A 15,223-nucleotide genomic window follows, 5' to 3' on the forward strand; every position below is an offset into this window, starting at 1 on the left:
AGTGAAACAAGTATCAATTTGTGAACAAGTTAAAAAAATCTTTGTACATTTTAACAAATTCTAAGAGCATGATACCAATGTTATCATGTTATGTGTAAATCAGCCTAGAAATGTATTAGCATTGGGCTATAGAATGATTTTATTTTACCTTGAATTTAAATATATAATCCAAAAAAATACACAAGGTCTTTAAAAAACATCCTTTTGGAAATGTTGAACAATCTAAGCAAGCTTTTGATTATATTTAGTACACGTTATTAACTTTAAAAAAATCTTAGAAAAATCTTATTAAATTTTAATTAACTTCAAATAAACTTAAAATAATCCTAATTAAATCCTAAATATATCTTAATTGATTCTAATTAAATCTTAATGGAATCTTAATTATATCTTAAATAAATCTTTAAAAATATAATTAAGCTTTAATCAAATCTTAAGTAAATTCCAATTAAACTTAGTTAAATCTTGTGTAAATTTTTGAACACTTATAAGTAAATTTTAATAAAATATTAATTGAAACTTAACTAATCTTATTCAATTATAATTAAATTTTATATTAAATTTAAAATTTCAATGATTAATACATAAAAATTATCAAAATAAGTACATAAAATTTGAAAAAAACTAAACTTACAAATTTAGAAAAAAATTCTTAATTTGTTTAAATATTATCTATCTTTATTTTTTAATCTTAGCATTAATCTTCTAAAGTGAATAGCTCTTTCTTGCACAGTTCACTTATTACTATATATATATATTTCTTGAAAACTAAGCCAGTATTTACTCACAAAAAACCATTTTAATCTAATTAGTAAATTTTTGAAAATCTTCGAAGTCCTCATTGATCTTTAAAATCCTATTTTTAAGATTTAAACTCACTTTATTTATAATAAAATTTCATACATAAATTATATTTAATTTAAATTTGTATTATATATTTAAAATAATTAACTTTATAAATACAAAAATTTCTACTAATATATTTGCTACAAAATTCATAAATATTTTTAAAATATAATTATTTTATTATTCTACAAAAAGCAAAGCTAGCCAAAATAACCGTGACTTTGTAAAGCACTTACAATGTCATTATCTACTTAAATTATTCAAAAAAAATTCAAAGAAATCTTATAAAGCCTATTCTTCAATTTCACTCTTCAATTAATAATTAAACTTCATGTGAGTTCTATCAATAGATCTTAATTAGTGAAGTTATTATATATAGTTTGAAGTTATTTAAATATAAAAATATGAATAATAGTACTTTTTATTATTTAATTATCTATTATAAATTAAAAAAAATTATAAAATAAGAGGGTCTTATTAAAGAAGAAATTATAAAAATAGAATCTTAGTAAGTCTTAGATAGAATTATCTTAGTTAATTTAGTATTTTTACTTATTATTAAGTATTATTGTTTAATTATTGAGACTAATATCTACATTGGTTTTCTATCTATATGTATTATTTATAAAAAAAAAACTATAATTTTAGTTAATAGTTAGAAGAAGCATGAGAAAGAACCTCATATCTTTTTAGTTATGTATATAAAAAATAAAAAAATTACTTAATTTCAATTAATTTTATTATTATAAAAAATCACCAAGATAAAAAAATATAGATTTATATTTATAATAGAATTATAATAATATTATTTTAATTTTAAATTTTTATTTATAATTTATTAGGAATTAGTAGAGAAAATTTTAAGACTTTGGTAAAATTGAGGTTTTCCACCTTCGACGCTATTATGTAGAAATAGAGCAAGATTTGAAAGATGTATTTAGTTTTTAGGCTACTTGGATATTTTTGAATACTATGGTGAATTTCAAAATATAAAAAAAATAATTTTATTAGTAGAAAATAGGAGGACCAACAGCTAATTTAACCCTTGCAAGAAGAAAGGTGCACAAGTCACTTATAAGTTATAGCACTTTAGTTGTAAGTAGGAGAATAAAATTAAGACTTTGAGGCCTCTCTAGGATACCTTCATATACTACATGTGAGCTTTAGTAAGGCTCAAATCATTGATTTATTAAGCAAGCTATCCGTGAGATAAAATATTTTTACTTAATTTTTTAATTATTTATATGTTATAATTAAATCTTCATAATTTATTCATAATAAATTTAATTCACATGTTTCTTATGTCATTAAAAAGATAATAAAATTAAATATCTAAAAATATAATTTTAACTTTTAATTTTAAATTTTAATTAAATAAAAATCTAATAAATAGATTATGACAAAGTTTTGGAGTATGTAATTCCTCAATTACATTTATTTCACTTATTTTGTATTGTACTTCTTTTATTCTTGTTATTTTCTTATCTCTCTTTACATTTCCAACTACAAAAAACTTTTAATTAAAGCTATCTTGTAATTTGTATTAAATGATGAAATTTATCTTTACACTCTCCATTTATTATATGTACATAATTTTGAGCCTAAAGATCTCATTTTGACTATGATTCACAATTAATCCTCTTTAGGTATCAATGCAAGATTTTTCTACAATCTCTTTTTTAAAACATATTCTTTATTTTTAATTAAATATAATTGTGATATATTTTTTTAATCTACTTATTTATAATCCTATAAAATATTCAAGTATCTATTTTATAAAAAATAGAATTAATATTAAATTAATTTTATTATCATTTTAATTTTTATATATATTTTTAAAATAGTTTTCTATTTTATTTCTAATTATATTCTCTTATAATATAAATATTATTTTTTTATCCAATAGATATATTATAAAAATAGAAATATTATTATGATATATAAAAATTATAATAGAAATATATTAAGAATTTAATTGTAAAAAGTTATGATCTTATCTTAAAGTTAAATTTATAATAAATAAATAAATAATATAAAAAATATAAAAACATAATTTATTAAAGAATATCTTTATAATCCTTAAAAATATTGATATCTAACCTACAAATTGAAAAGAAATGCTTATAATTTGATGAAGGATTTTCCAACTTTCTTTTCAAATCTCAAAGCAAAACTTCTAGCTTTAATATCTTATTATTAACTATTAATTTTGTCTCAAAATTAATAAGTATAAAAAAATATTAATTAAAAATTATCACACATAGAAATTTTTACGATTCAATTTGTAAATTTTGAAAAATATAATAATCCATCATTAACTTCTAAAACCCAATTTTCAAGATTGTAGCTCACTTAAATCTCACTTATGTTTGAGTTGACGATCTAATTGAGCTTAAATTTATTATACATATTCAACAAAAATATACTCACAAATCTATTAGAATTTACCTATATATCTTCTACAAAATGTACATAACTTATTAATATAAAATTTCTTCTTTATTCAACAAAAAATAAAGCTACTTAAAACAACCTTGACTTTGCAAAGCTCTATTAAAGTTAATATTTACTAAAATTCTTCAAAACCATTTTTATAGAAATTTTATCATATCTACTTTCAAAATTTATACTTTAATTGATGATAAAACCTCCATTTTCTATTGATACATGGTTTTGTGCCTCAAATGTTGATTTTGACCTTGGTTTATAATTGGCCCTCCATGGGTATTAATATAAGATTTATCAAAGTAATTTTTATTAATTTCTATTCTTTACTTCTACATAAAAATACTTATAGTATGTTTTTGCTATTCTATTTTTTTCTTTATTATAGTCCTACATAACAAATAGAAGTCTTTTTTATAAAAAATAATGTAAATACTTGTTAATTTTATTACATTTTTAACTATTATCTATGATTCTAAGATAATTTGCTACTATATTTTAAAATTTTCTATTTTATAATATATTACTTTTTTTTTTAATTCAATAGACTTATTATAGGATTTAAAAAATATTAATATATATTTTTATGAAGGATTTGTAAAAAATGAGGTGGATCATTGATTGTATATAATGCAATCAAAAAAATATTTATTGATTGTAATTCTTTATTTTAATAATTTTATTATTATAGCAAGCATTATAAAGAATATAAATGGGTGAAGAAAAAATTAAAAAATGAATATGAGACAAAATACTTTAAGCAATTGCATTACTATCTTAGTGTTACATTTGTTAGAATTTGTGTCAAATATATCATTATGATGAGACAAGAAAAATATATCAAAGAAGCATGATAATATTTTAACATGTAAGAATATAAATCTATTTATATAACACTTGAAGCTAATTTAAAGTTGATAAAACTTTTGGAAGAAGCATTTGATAAGTTGAAGTTGAAATAAAAGATGTTTCATATAATGCATTAGTTGGATCACTTATATATGCAATAGTATGTAGAAGTATGAATTATGCATATGTTATGAATGTTGTGAATTAATACATGTCTAAAGCTGGATCTACATATTAAATGATAGTAAAGAGAATCATGAAGTATTTAAAAGATACATTAGACCTTAAATTATATCTTGGTGGTAAGAATATTAATTTGCAAGTTTATTGTTTGTTGGTTAGATTAGAGATGTGAATGATAGAAGATATATTATAAAGATAGGTATTTTATTTTATTAGAATAGAAGCTATTTCATAGAATTTTAAAAAATAACAAACTATTGCAAGATCAACTATGGAAGTATAGTATATATTAGTAAGTCATTATGCAAAAGAGGCTTCTAAATAAAACAACACTTGAAAGACATTAGGCTTATATAATGGAAGCAATTCAAATAAAGTGTAATATCTAATGATGCATTATATTTGCAAAGAATCCAAAGCTCTATTCTAGCATCAAATACATTGATACTTAACACTATTTTATAAATAATAAGATTAAAAAAAGGCATGATAAATATGATGTATTGTTATAAGTGTAAACTTTTTCTTCAATCCAAATTATAAAATGGCATCAATTAAAAGTTACTCATAATTGGTGGTTTAAAGAAGGAGATATAATAAATAAAAATAAAAGAAAGAATAATATAAAATAAGTGAAAAAAATACAATCAAATAATTTCATATAACAAAAGTAGTCTACAATTTTTTACTAATTTTTTATCCAATACAAAGTAAAGATCAATATTTAAAAATATATTTTTACATATTTAGTTTTATTATCTTTTTAATGACATAAGAAACATGTAAATCTAAATTATTATGAGTAAGTTATGAAAGTTTAAAGGAACAAAGTGAATAATTAAAAAGTTAAGTAAAAATAATTTACTTCAAGAATAACTTACTTATAGATCAAGGATTCAACTTCACCAAGGCTCACATGTAGTGTATATGGGTTGTTAAGAAAGGCCTTGAAGCCTTAGTCTTATCTTCCTGCCTATATCCAAGGTGCTTCAATACATTTGGAACTTATGCACCTTTCTTCTTACGAGGACTAGACTAGCTCTTGGTCCTCCTATTTTCTACTAGTAAAACTCATTTTTTTGCATTTCTAACTATGCTATGGTCTTTAAAAATATCTGAATAGCTTAAGAACCTTGAATGGCCTTCAAATCTTGTTCCATTTTTTCATAATGGCTCTCGAGGAGATAAAACTTAATTTTACCAAAGTCTTAAAATCTTCTCTAAAAATTCTTAAATAAATTCTAAATAAATCCTATAATATTTTTATAATATTAATATTTATTTAAATCTATAATTTTCTATCTTGATGATTTTTTTATAGTAATAGAATCAATTTAAATCTACTAAATAAACTTTATTATTATAAAATATTTATAGTCAAAGACTAAGTAAAGATAAAGTATTGCAAGTAATGTTGTAGCTTAGATTGTAAAATGGATATGAATGATGATTTTTAAGGTGTTAATAAAAAAAAAATCTTATTATGGAAAATATATTTAGAATATAAAGTAATAATAAAAATAATCTTATTATAGTAAATAAAATTGGTAGATTTTAATATTTATAGGTAAATCCAAAAAAACCAATGATTGATAAATATCAGCTTATATAGATTAATTTTAAGATAATAAATCTATGGAAAATAAGCTCTTAAGAAGACCATTAGTAAGGCACTTCAAGTTGTATCCACTACCTAAAAAAAAAACAAGTTGTAGTAGTATGAGATATCTTATTCTACATACTCTCTTATGTTTGTACCATTGTATTTTGGAGGAATTTTTACTTCTAACTCATTTATTTTTTTAATATTAGTTTCAATTAGTTTTTTAAAAATCAATCTGTATATTTTAAAAAAAAATTGTCAACTTCAATAAACTCACTTAGAAATTTTATTTAGTATCTAAAAGACTACTTATTAAACAAATTCAAAATTATATCTTCATTAAGTTCTTTAATATCTATTTTTAAAACCCTCTTAAAATAATCTTCAACTAATTTTTAATTTCATGTTTTTACAATAAATGTGAAACTATTGCTAAATTATAAAAAAATCAAAGAAAAAATGTCTTTCTTTATTTTGATTTAAATTTTTCATATTATCAAAAACTAAGATGCATTTGTTTTAGAAAAAAGATAATTTAAAGAGATTCTATAATTCTTTTAAGTTATTTTTTCAGAATCCTATAAAATCCCTCTCATATATTGCAAAATATTTCATTATTTTTACTACTATCTTGTTCACTTTAAATAAAGTATGAGACATTTTATATATATTTTATATCTTTAAATGCAACTTTTGTGATTTTAGTCTTGTTTATAACTTCTATACTAACAAGAAAATACAAATGTATTTTTTTATGTATAATTGTAATAATTTTAATAAAAATTGTTTTCTTTTCAATAATTTTTATTCTTTATAATTATCCAACAAAAAGAACCAAAATTAGGGATCAAAAAAATTACATCATATATGCTATGTTTTTGTAAATTTTTATGAATATTTATTTACGATTTAGAATCTAAAAATTATAATAATAGAAAGATATAGATAAATATGGCAAAAAACTATTCAAGTTTTATTTTAATATATACCTAATAAAAATTATAAGTATAAATATTACTAATATTAAACCATCATTTTTTTTTGTGGTTTAAAATTTTAATATATTTTTTCTATTAATATTTTGGTATATTCTAATATTTCTATATTACTACCTTTTATAGAAAAATAATATTTATTGAGGTTAGGATGGCTTAAATTTAAAAAATACCAACTTCTTTGCTAATTGTTTTTATGATTACCATTAGTTTATTTTGTTATACTTAAGAGTCTAAAATACTTAGTCTTATGAGCTCTTCTATAATCTCTTTTATCTATATATTTCAAAAAAATAAATTTTTTATGTCAATTAAAAATTCTAAAGCATCTCATTTTTTTACCTTTAATATAATGCAGCTCATTCAATTTGTATAACAAATAGTTGCTTATCTATAATTTTGATTATTCTTTTTAATTGCATAGATCAATCTCCTATAAATGATTTAAATTTTATTTTTTATTTTATTGAAGATTGTTATATTAAAAATATTAAGTATATTAATTTAAAGTTTTTTAGATATTTATTTGAAAGCATATTACTTTAATATAACATAATACTTCAAATATCAAAGAATTTATCTAAATAATTCTTTATTCTTTATTTGAAAGATGATTACTTTATATAAATAAATTTTTCTATAATATTTTATTATTGTGTGAATCTTTCTTGATATTTGAAATAATTTATTAAAAAAATCTATAATAAAAATTGTAATAATTATAAATTCATAATTTTGAAAATTTCTTTATAATATAGTGAAATGCTTTACAAAGCTTAATACAATGTTTCTTATTTAATATTTCTATTTTTATTAATATTTTTATTTCTAATACATGACTTTGGCAATGTATCCAAATTTCTCCATCATATCTAATAATTTCACTATAATGCCAATATCTTAAATACTACTATTATTATTCTTCAATAAACATAAAAATCTTTATTGCCCAAAGCCAATTAGAACTTTCAAACCATTAATGAGTACTTCAAGACTGATTCCAAAAACTTGATTATTTTATTTCTATAATAAGTATTTAAATCCTAAAATCAATAAAATACATTAAATTTGATTTGATTTTATTAAACTCTTATTGATATAAATCTTATTAGACAAAAAAAATTTGACTTTTAAAAAATATAAAATTCAAGATAAAATTTATAAAAATATAAAATAATTCAATGACTAATTTAAGTTTTGTTTTTGGATTTACAATAACACTACTTAAGAAATATGTACAAAAAAGACTTTAAATTCTAGCTTTATTATTTCTTCTCTAATTTATTTTTGTGGATTAAGAATCTAATTTTTTTTATTTTTGAAAAAACATTATAAAAAAAAATATTTAACTTCAAAAGTAGCATGCAAATAAGATATTGCAATTGAACAATAAATTATTTATTTAAAAATTAGATTAATATATATTAGAATTTAATTAAAATTAAATCAAATAAATAAATTTTCTAAAAATAGATTGTATGTAAATTAATCAATTTCAATAATAACAATCTCTATGTAATAGAATATCAAAAATATACAACATGTAGAGTAAAAAAAATCTCTATTATCTATTCCTACGATGACATAACTTGCATCAAAGAAAGCAACATCACAACATATAAGTATGGGTGGAAGAAAGATGGCATAGAGTTTTTAGTAAGCATGAAGCGCTGCAAGCAATTGTGGATGAGGCAAGGCAAGTAAAATAGCTAGAGACAAGGCAAGGCCAACCAAGAATAATCACTTTATATTATATATTGATAGTCATGGCAAGGAGAATAAAATAAAGATTAATTGGTGGTTTTAATTTTAAATTAGAATAAAACTTAAACAGAGACATCCATTGCATTTGTTGAAGTAGAAATGTTGGATTACAATCACGTTTGGACATCCTACAGTTTATACCACAAAGACTGTGCAATCTAAAATTTTTTTGGTAGTTTGATTTTCTATCAAACATTTTGAATTGCCTTGGATATAATAATTCATATTAGAGTGCAGTAAAAAAGTCAATCAAATGCGACAATAACGTGTTTAAATAATATTTTGAATTTTAATTTTAATTATCATCAGAAAAATCAGATCATTTTTTATTAATATTTTATTAATACTAATATAATAAATTTTATAACTTAATAATACTAAATTTTATTTTTTATGCTTGTTATTTATAATATGTTAATAAATAAAAATAAAATTTATCAATTTTTATATATCAATTAATAACTTAATAATACTAAATTTTATTTTTATTTATTTAAATAAAATTTATCAATTTTTTAAAAATTGCACCAAAAAAATATTTATGTATTTTTAATTAAAAATATTCATCTAAAAACTAACCATTCATTAATGATTATAATAATAATAAAATAAAAATATTTAAAAAAATATTAATTTTTATAATTTTATTTTATAAATTTTTATAATTTGAAATTAACATGTATGTATAATAATAATAATAATAATAATAATAATAATAAAATAATAACTAAACTAATTCATTAATTATTTTAATAATTATTATTTATAAATTATTATATAATATTTTAATCGATTAAAACTTTCAAGGACATAAATCACAACAAAAATCTAAAAAAATAATACACTCTTGCATCACTAAAAGAAAAAATTAGATAAATCAAAGATAGTCATAAAATTGAAAGCAAAATGTCAAACACAAAAAGATTAGTTAGTCATAATTTAAGATTAGAACACAAAAAAAACATTAATAAGAGTAAACAAGTGTCTCGCACTTGCCTCCAAATATACTATCTACTAAAGAATTATGAAAATATATATATATATATATGTATATATATATATATATATATATATGGTAGAATAAAATATATTTAATAACATAATATTATTAAAGAATATTATATTTAATGATATTATTAGGTATAATTATTATTTTTATAGACTTTAAAATTATTTTTTAAAACTTTTCTTAAAGGATTTTAAAATAATCAAATGCTTAGATAGAGTTTTATTTTAAAATATTTTATAAATTAGCTTCAATCCTAGCATAAATTTAAGTTTATAGAAATTATAATATAATGTATTTTTGACTTTATTAACTGATAAAACAACCCTAATATCACCATTCTTCATAGAACTTGTTTTAAGAAAAAGAAGATGAATATAAAGAATAATTATATATATTCTTTTGTTAATTAAATATAAATAATAAATAAAATAGAAGCAAGTAGAAATATGTTAAATGAAGTGTGATCTTTCATTCTATAAATTTATGTCTCTAAAAGTGTCCTCTATCAATAATTATTGATAAATTATTTTTCAAAAATATTAATATGTCAATCTATTTTATAAGAAAAATTATTTAAAATAATAAATCTTTAAATAATAAATAATTTATATGATATTTTTTTATTTTTTAAAATAATTTATAGTAATTAAAAAACAACTCCTTAATTTTTTTTCTTTTAATAAACCTAATTTTTTGAAATGGATTTTACATAATTTAACAAAATAAAACTACATATATAGTTTATAATTGGACTATACTTTCTATACAAAATTTTGACACCTCTAGATTATACATTCAGTAGTCTTAAAGTCTTAGTCGTATTTATTATCATATTTGTTTCAAAAATATATATATAATATTTTTTAGTATATTTTTGAATCTTTAAATAATATTATTGATAGAAAATTATTCTAAACAAAAATTTGAACTCTTTTATAATTTTTTTATAAATTTAACCATAAAATATTATTATTATTATTATTATCATCAATGTTATATATATATATATATATATATATATATATATATATATATATTGAAAATTTCAAAAGTATAAATATTTTGTATAAATTATCCTATGAAAATCTATAAATGCTTTTAAATATAATGATACACGTATTTTTTAATTTGTATAAGGTGTAATAAGAAAAGTATTTTAATTTTTTTAATAAATTTATTTTTACATATAAACTTTATAATTTATAATTTTTAAATTTTAATTTAGTTTATCCTTAATTATATTTTTATGCAAATACTTAGATAATTACAAATAAATCCTTTCATCTGTGAATTATCACAATTTTATTATATATGAAATAGCTAATTAGTGTCTATTCCATTGCAAAAAAAAATGTAAAGAAATTTACTTTAAATTTTATTTACTTGATTCTTTATAATAATTAAAATTTTTATTTAAATTATTTTAAATTATTATAGAACTAAATTTTAATAATTATTTTTTAACTACGTTTTTTTAGTTTTAATTTTAATTTATTTTTTAATTTTTATTAATACTATGTTAAATAATACTTCTATGTATTTATTATTTTTTAAAAAAGAATTTAAGTGAGAATAAAATTATAAAACAATAAAAGTAGATAAAATATCATTATTGATTTTTAATATTATTTATTTATTTGGATGGTAATATATGGCCTAATTTTCCAATAGTATAAGTAAATTTATTATAATAAATGAAATCAATTAATATTAGTAATGATGCAAATATGAATATAAATTTATTATATTTGTAATTAATTTAAAATACGATATTAATAAAATAAAAAAAGATTTTTTATTAAAAATCCAAAGTCTTTATGATTTTAAATATTAGAAAATTCAAATTACTCAATAACATTGGCTAGAAGAAACAAAATTTAAGATTATAATTACTACTAAGAAAAATGAATTAAATGTTAATGCAATATAGAGGATTGAAGAGTCATTATAAAGGATCTCATGATGGCTAATATTGAAAAAATATTAAAAAAATATAAATTATTGTAGAATAAGTAGTTATTTGCTGATTTGTAGATACTTAGTTTATAGTGTAAACAGGGATAGATGACTGTTAGAAAGGTAGTTCAGTAGTTAAAATGGATGAATAGTTAGGAAAAGCAGTTTTCATTAGAGATGTAGCAGTTGATATCTTGTGGTAGGATAAGGAGGATGAGAGAGAGGAAGAAACCGCCATTACTGTGATAGTGTGAGCCGGGGTAAGCTTGGTGCTACCTCTTTTCTTTTGTTGTTATGTTCTTTGAAATAAGAGTATTGAGAGTTTCTGAATATTGTGAAGTGAATCATGGAATTAAAGTGTGAATGGAATTATATGTTATTGAATGAGAAGAAAAGAGATTGAATGCTGAAATCTGAATGTAGTTCAGCAGAAAGAGTGAATCTGTGGTTGTGTGAAACACTGTAATGTGAATGGTAGTTCTGTGTGAAGAATTCCAGTAATTGGAATGAGGGTAATTGTGTGCTGAAGCTGTGATGTTGAGGTATTACAGTTGGAGATTATAAGAGTGAAGATATATTGGTGGAAATAACAGTTATTGGTATGACTGAATTGTTGCAAGGAAGAGAGTGATAAGGTGAAAGGAGAGATTATCATTTTCCTATGTGCTTAGACAATGGAAATAGTGACGATACATTGGAGGTAATTAATTGTGTGACCCTAACGTGAACGCTCAAGCAACTAGTCACTCCCCGTGTTCGAATTCCCCTATATGGGTTTATTCTAGGAAGTTTCTTCTGGAATAAGTAAAACGAGAAATCACATTTTGGCGCCGCTGCTGGGGAGTGATAATAGCTTTGAGCGTTAGGAATTAATTACAAACGTGTGAGAAAATGGGCAATGGAAGACGATTTCAGTAGTGTTTGAAGAAAGATTATGGTTAATAAGAACGAGAGCATTGCATCGAGGAAAATAAATCAGTTGAGAGAAAGACAGGGAAGAGCGCAAGGAAGGAACTTGCGTAGAGAGGAGCAAGAACGTAATCTTAAAAGGAAGCATCGACAGAATTGGATTAAACCATAGTTACAAGCTTGTCGACGTATCCGAACATATCAAGAACCGGACAGACCGTTAATTCTGCAGTCTTATGTACCGTTAGAAAAACTGCCAAGAGCACTCGTAGGAAATTTTGTCAACATTCCAGTAGAAATCTTGAGGCCGTTAACTAAAAGAGAAGGACGCATAGAAGTATTTGGTACTCCATTGGGTAATTTTCCAGTAGGGGGTACCGCTGAAACGAGCAATAGGGGCTCTGCAGATTGGCATGAATTGGTCGCCAATAAAGGCAACTATATTGTATTTCAAAATCTGACGTTTTCACCTGCAAGTCAACCAATAAAACTATTTGCGAGAAATAACAGTAAAGCAAGGACTGCTGAGAGCTCGGTAATTAGAGTAAGGGAAAGCAGAGATTATTTTAAAACAAATTTCAGAGGAACAGAAAATTCAATGGCGGCAGGAGGACCAGCCGTTCTGATTGCAGTTCAAATGGGTACCTTGGGCGATCGTACGACTAGCATTGCACCATTACCTACTTTTCGTGGTTTGCCAAGTGCGGACCCAGATCAACATTTGTCTCAATTCTTGACGGCGTGTGTAGCCAATAATGGAAGGACAGAAGACATTTGGCTGAGATGGTTGCCAGCGACACTAAAAGACACAGCGTTCGAGTGGTATAATCGCCAACCTGTAGGTCAATTTATCAATTGGGAGGCATTGAAAACGGCATTTTTAGCCCATTTCCGACCAATTGGTTTTGAAGAACGTCTTCGAGAAAGATTAATGAACAGCAGAATGGTACCAGGGGAAGCGATACAGTCATATTATGGTCGTGTAGCAGATATACTTCGGAAATGGCCAAATAACCAAATGTCGGAATCGTTTGTGTTGTCCATATTGGTTAATGGATTACACCCACGAGAATTGAAGATGTTTGTAAAGGAGGCCCAATCAGCTACCATTACAGCATCTCCTGAGCGAGCAAAAGTATGGGAGGAATGTCATTACGACCAACACTTAACCGTTGGTGCCACGATGATTCCATCGCAAGGCAGTTATCAAATGACAAATTGGAATGACGCATCGGAAAGTTATCCGGGAAGGAGTGATTATGGTACAATTCCACAGGGAATAGTGAATGACGTTCCATTGCAGGCTATACTACCATCATCGTCATAACCGTATGTGCCTTATTCCGCGTATCAAAAATCAATACCTACGAAGGAATTGACCAATGAATTGGTATCAAGGGATCCCAAGGAGTCATTGTTGTTAACTTTAACGAAGAAAATGTATGAATTGGCTGTTAATCTAGCCAAGGATAAAGAGAAAAGGCATAAACCGACCAATATGTGACCCAATGTTTGGTGTAGCAATTGTAAGGGACAAGGTCATTTGGTAACCGAATGTTCTTCACCACCCCAAATGATGGTTCAATGTACCTTTTGTGGGGGTAAGCATACCATTGCCAATTGTTGGAACTTAAAGAAACAACAACAAGTCGGACAACAGACCATGAGTCAACCAACTTCGTGGGATGTAAATCAAGTACAAACGAATAATAGGTTCGGCTGGAATGGAAATCGAGCGAATAGTCAAAACAGAAATTACTCCAATTTCCAAAACTCTGAATTTCACCAAGAAGGTATATCCAATACCCATGGCTTGGGGGTGAATCAGCAAGGATATCATCAATATTCACCCATGCAGAAGCCAATACCAGAATCTACAGTACCAATGGGTCAACCAGGATCCTTTATTCAACCGACATGGAATAGACCGAGCCGTTATATACCAGTAGAGACACCCAATATCCCTGAAGGAGCTGGCAGAAGACCACTTCGTTGCTATTGGTGCAGACAAATCGGACATTATGCGAGTGAATGTCCTAATCCAAGAGCAAGTGATGATTATGCCCCAATATGTGGAAATTGTAAGCAGTCTGTTCATACTTATCAGCAATGCAATGCGGCTTTTAATTATAATAATCGGGACCAACAGATGCAAACAAGCCAACCGACGGAGGACAAAGGTCCTGTTCAACGGGACTCACCAGTACATCGCGTCAAGGTGGTGAACGCAGTGCTTACCAGGGGCCAACAGAAAGGCAAGAATCCAATTCAGGACCTGGATGACCCAATCGAAGTAACAACAGTAGCGCCGTCCAAGAGGCGGACCCAACCAATATCAGTATTGGGACGTATACCAATATTGAGCCCTCAACAAGATGAGGAACCCACTTCAGTTTCACGTGCCAAATTTTCGTGGACATCAAGATCAATTCCAAATGACCACTTCCCAATATCCGCACAATCCAATATAAGCTCGTACCCATTGAAGGAACCTTTAGTGGTCGAAGAGTCGACTAAGAGGAAGGAATTGCTGCCGAACAAAGTCAAAATGAAACCAATGAAATGCAAAAGAGCATTGGGAGTTACTCTCAATATGCAACCCTACGACATTTTGAAGGATTTGGATGTTATCCAGCCTTCAATTACAATGAAGCAACTTTTGGC

The sequence above is a fragment of the Physcomitrium patens genome, chromosome 21 (genome assembly GCF_059467195.1).
Source record: "Physcomitrium patens ecotype Gransden chromosome 21, ASM5946719v1, whole genome shotgun sequence".
Classification (NCBI taxonomy): domain Eukaryota; kingdom Viridiplantae; phylum Streptophyta; class Bryopsida; order Funariales; family Funariaceae; genus Physcomitrium; species Physcomitrium patens.